Raw genomic sequence first — 6,000 nt, 5'->3', positions numbered from 1 at the left:
ACGTGGTAGGGCTGTCCACGTCAAACCAGGGAGTTGCACGCGACAGAGAGAATAACAGAGATAAACACAACATAATTGGAAAGAAAAGAAGGTGTGCACCGTGACCCTCATACAGTGCAGTTTGACATTTTTTCAGCCCAAAGACTTCGGAGCACCCATCACAAAAACGCAATAAAATTTGACAAAAGGATTAAAAAATGTCACAAGAAGGACGATGGTTCAACCAGTTGTTCACAACAGCTCTCATTAGATTCATGAATCGAGCATGGCATAGAGAGAACAATACATGTTTTGTTATATTATTGTTACCTGTTTTATTATTGTTATTGCAACGAGAATACGTAATACTTGGGAAACACACTACGTATACTGAGGCGAATGACTAGCGTGATTATGACATCTACGGGAGGGCGGGGTAATAATGATGAGTACATTTTGGGTTGTCAAATATCGGTAGGGTTGAATGAGGATTAAGGAAGTCGGATTTTCAGAGTGTCACATGAATTGCATTATGGGGTATGTAGGCGGTGATTGATTGGGGAGGATGAAAAAGCAGCGCGAATAGAACAAAAAACAGACTAATTACACACAGGTGCAATAGAGGGGCGGGAATATCGACGGGTTTAAGTAGGCGGTTCACATTATGGAGTGAAAGAGTTTAACATCGTTTTGATGTGGAAGCGAACGAACGAGCACGCAGGCATTTTTGTAAACAGGTACGCATATGTAATAATGGTGAAAAAGAGCGGGGGAGTGAGTATTGCACAACGGAACAGCGGTATGTGGCAATAGGCGCGTAAGGGAAGGAGGAATAAGGTGGAGTGACAAAAGGAGATTGAACGATGGTGTGGAAGGTTCTATGGCACATTGGAAGGATATAAAGATGGAAAGGCAGGGAAGGGGATAGAGTAACTCATGGCAATGTGTAGCATTAGGCTACGTTTATTAGCGGGAAAACGTTAGATCATGAAACAGCTTCGCTTGAATAAATGTTTTATTAGTACTTGAGGTGCAATGGCATTGAGTAAAACACAGACTTAATCATGTATTTTTGCATTGTAGATAACCCCTGACGAAGGGCCAAATAAAAAGGCCCGAAATGCATTGGGTATATGAATTTTATGGACATGAACAAAACTTACATGTGCTATCGTGGCGCAGAAGAAGGCTTGGATTAGCATTTCTGCCTAATTTAGAATACAGCCAACGTGTAAGCGTTCCTCCTTGTGACAGGAGTAAAAATATGTAAAAATAAGAAGAATGAAACTAAATGTTGATAACTGTGATGAAAAATAAAGAAGAAGAAAAGTAAACAAATGACTGATTTGGTGGCATATTTTGTGATGCCTAGAACATTTAAGCTGTGCACCCGGCGAGGAGTGGAACCACTCCTTCTTACAGTGCACTTCTAACTATTCTCATAGCGCGCCCTGTGCTCTGATTTTACAGTGAGAGAGTGAACGCACCATAGTTTCTACTGCTAATCATTCTCAGCATACCCTACAAATACAATAAAACGGCGATAATTTTAACACCGAACCTTGATAATATGCCCGAATTTCGCAGCGCGCCCTGCATCGCAAAATGCGATGCAGGGCACGGAACGAAAGGGCATATTATCAACAACATAAGGCGATACATTATCGCCGCTTTTATTGGCAAGAAACTGCAGATAAAGCGGCGATAATGGGCTTGATAATAGGCCCTTGTAAATTCCCATAGCAGCCCAGGTTATGGTGTTAACCTGGGCTGCTATGGGAATTCACAAGGGCATATTATCAAGGCCATTATCGCCGCTTTATCAGCAGTTTCCTGCTGATAAAACCGGCGATAATGTATTACCTTATGTTGTTGATAATATGGTCCGAAATTTGTTTTATTAATTTGATTGTTTACTTACCTACAATCACCCAGATTCCGTTGTTTATCACCCCCCACCCTGCCCCTCCCCCGCCCCGCCTGTCCCACCGCAACTCCCTCCACAGGCCGCTTCTGGGCTTGATAATACACCCTTGTTAATTCCCATAGAAGCCCATGTTAACACCAGAACATGGGCTCCTATGGGAATTAACAAGTGTACGTAAATGTAAATGTACTACATGTATTTATATAGCGTAAATCACCGACCCGATATCTAAGCGCTTGCTTAGGGAACCTGTCCTGGTATTCCCCTGTGTGATAACCCCGGCAGGGTATCCACAAGGTGAAAGCCAGGCATCCCACCGCGAGGGGCCGTTGTGGAGATTAAGCAAGCTATTGCCCAGAGTCGCAGAGTGTGAACCCGTGAGTCGAGTAGGCACCGGAGCGAGAATTGTCGAGTCCGTGGAATTTTGGAGCCCAAGACCCGCCGAGGCGGGGAATTGAACCCTGGTCCAGGGCCGATCTCAGCTTCCGGGTCTGCCGCCTCTAACCCCTGAGCCACACTATACCCCATAATTCCTTAATGTACAAAGATGCACCACACACACTCCCATACAACTTATCAACTCACCTATCAAATTGATTTATAGATTAAGAAGAATACCACTCACACAGTGGATATTCCTGTACAGAATCTCTCTAGTTCCGTGTTTGCAGCAGAACTGTCAAATGGAACATATTCCCTCTCATTTTACGCATACATACATATAAATAACCAATTAAAATCCTGCACACATTAATTCAAAACAGAACACATATTTCTATTGATTTAACATTCCAAACCTTTCCAACTGACATAACTTTCCACCCTACCCCCAACAGATCATGCAAAAGTGAACTGTCAACAGAGGTCAAAAGTCAGCATGGTATAAAGCACTGCTCCTCAACAAATTTAGACTATGCATAAGCACTTACTTATAAGTACCAATAAAGCAAAAACATCTTATTACAAGCAACAAAGATATAAACACATAAACTTGATAAATATCTGTTAAAGATGTATTTTTAATTCATTTTTCTTGCTTACGTACACTTATGGAACAACTTTCAAAATTCGCACTGTACACGCACAATAAATATACCGTAAAAAAAAAATTGCATACATCCCTAATTGTTTACAATCACCGGACACCCCATCCACCAAGCCTCACATATAACGTTCAAGACCGTTGGTAGAGCCCCAAATCCACCACGGTACCAGCCGGCTCCCTGCATCATTCAGGAGCCGGCATTGCTATTCCTCACAGAGAGCAGCTTACATGCTTACATTCTAATTTCAAACATGATTTCAACAGTTTGTTATACATTTTATAAAATAATATTGTACTGCACGCTAAAGCAGGAAAGTCAGCACAATTATGATAGAATACAAAATAGAAAAAATATATATATACTTCTACACTCAACAAACTCGTAACCAGAGTACACAGTTTAATTTAAAAAACACCCTACCACAACTAGTTTTTCAAACGCATTGTACTATAAAATGCGTCACAAAATAGGTTACATACATGGTGACTCTATAAAGTCGCATAGAAAAAAGAAGGTCACTCTTACACTACCAGGAAACACAACAAAAGTACAAGGCCCAAACTTCCATTGTAGTGATTTCTTAGTTGCAGGTCTAGTTGTCAGATCGACACAGACACTCCCTCATGGCTGGTATACACCCACACCACACCCATTTAGCACATCCGTCACTACACTCGTGACCCTATCTATAAAAAAGACGGAGCGCACGTGTTGTACGCCATTTTACAGTTGTTCCCAAAGCACCGAACAAAGGGCCCACTACTACATGCGTGGCCTCTTTGCTCACTGAGTAAGTAGTGCCCGAAGCACTGAGCGGGTGAAGAACCTGCAATGATGATGATGATGGGAGCACAAGTATGTTGTGAGCCATAGAGGAATAAAGACTCGGCAACACGTATGAGACTTCTTTGTTGAAGATCGTGACTACATCATGAAGAAACTCGCTTCCACAAAAGGTGAGCAGTGACACTTGAGTACCCATCAGGAGTCAAAGAGTTGTAGCTGACTACATACAAAAATGCAACTTAATATTTTAGACAAACGAACTCCTATATAATGTATTAATTTACATATTTTTTTTTTCCCAATAGCAGTTACGTTTTTATAATCGCTGAAATGTCCGGAATATATTGAGAATACAAACAGACATATTATCAAGGACCGGTGTTCAAATTATCTCCTTTTTATTGGCAGGAAACTGCCGATAAAGTGACGATAATGGGCTTGATAATATGCCCTTGTGAATTCCCATAGCACCCCAGGTTCTTGTGTTAACCTGGGCTGCTATAGGAATTCACAAGGGCATTCTACCAAGCCCATTATCGTCGCTTATTGGCAGTTTCCTGCCGATAAAAGTGGCGCAGCTGCAACAGTCTAACTACGGAATATTAAGAACCCACATTAAAATTCACTTTTGACAGTAGTTACTCAACTCAGTTTACGATGACTAATCAAAATGTCCTTTTGTTTCCTTCACCAAACATTCTTCAGAAGCAACCACGGCCTATCGACCAACAGCAATGGAATTGTCTGCAACGTATTGAATATACTTTGACGTATAGAAGCAGAGTTCAAGTCGAGTGGGGAACTCCAGTGGCCGCACTGTTTATATAAGGTGAGCACAGCAGCCTACATATACAATGCCTTCATAGCAATCCGTTAGAAATAAATCGGCATATTTACAATACCGTTATGCCACTTTTGCGTCAGTAACACAGTGTGCACTTCCATATAGACACCACTTGAATGCAGCACTATAACAAGTGAAATGTACCAGGTACACTGCACTCGTAAAACTGTAGTGTTACCTTTATTTTTTAAAAGGAGAGAGGGCCATAATATCAAGCCTGGGCAACAAAATTGTCGCCACTTTATCGGCAGAAAACTGCCGCTAAAGTGGCGATAATGGGTTTGATAATATGCTCTATGGAATTCTAATCGAAGCTCATGTTAGAAGAGAAGGACATCTAACATGAGCTTCGATTGGAATTCCATAGAGCATATTATCGAGCCCATTATCGCCACTTTAGCAGCACTTTCCTGCCGATAAAGTGGGGATCATTTTGTCGCCCAGACTTGATAATATGGCCCAGAGTGCGTAGTGTACAGCAGCTTCTCTGTAAAATCAGATACATTACAACAGTCTGACAAACAGATCCACAATGTTATTACGCCACTTTTGAGTCACTTTTAACATGGGTAAAGTGACGCAAGGAGCTTATAAATCTGCGTCTGACTTTTCAAGAAAAAATCTCAACTCAAGACTCTGCAACACAGTTGTAATGTTGTTTTCTATCTCTTTCTCTCTCTCACTCTCTGTGACATCATTTCTCTTTCTCTTTTAAACTTATAGACACTGCTGTCTGCTTGGACATGTAGAAGAATTGTTCAAAACAAGTTGTGAATTCAACTGGCCGAAGAGTTTGTCTGCAGTGTTTATACAACGGTAAGCACAGAGGCCTAGATCTACAAAGCCTTCATAGCAATGCATTAGAAATAAGTCGGCATAACGGGCGTCAGTAACGCAGTAGGCACTTCCATATAGACACCACTTGAATGTGGCACTATAACAAGTGAAATGTACCAGGTACACTGCACTCGTAAAACTGTAGTGTTACCTTTATTTGTGAAAGGAGAGAGGGCCATAATATCAAGCCTGGGCGACAACATTATCGCCACTTTATCGGCAGGAAAGTGCCACTAAAGTGGCGATAATGGGTTTGATAATATGCTCTATGGAATTCTAATCGAAGCTCATGTTAGATGTGAAGGACATCTAACATGAGCTTCGATTGGAATTCCATAGAGCATATTATAAAACCCATTATGGCCACTTTAGCGGCACTTTCCTGCCTATAAGGTGACAATAATATTGTCACCCAGGCTTGATATTATGGCCCAGAGTGCGTAGTGTACAGCTGCTTCTCTGTAAAATCTATAATTACCTCTGAGCAGTGACAACAGATAGGTTACAACAGTCTGACAAACAGATCCACAACCTTATTACGCCACTTTTGAGTCACTTTTAACATGGGTAAAGTGACGCAA

The sequence above is a fragment of the Lissotriton vulgaris genome, chromosome 10, assembly GCF_964263255.1.
Source record: "Lissotriton vulgaris chromosome 10, aLisVul1.2, whole genome shotgun sequence".
Lineage (NCBI taxonomy): Eukaryota > Metazoa > Chordata > Amphibia > Caudata > Salamandridae > Lissotriton > Lissotriton vulgaris.
This window is presented reverse-complemented; position numbering follows the sequence as displayed.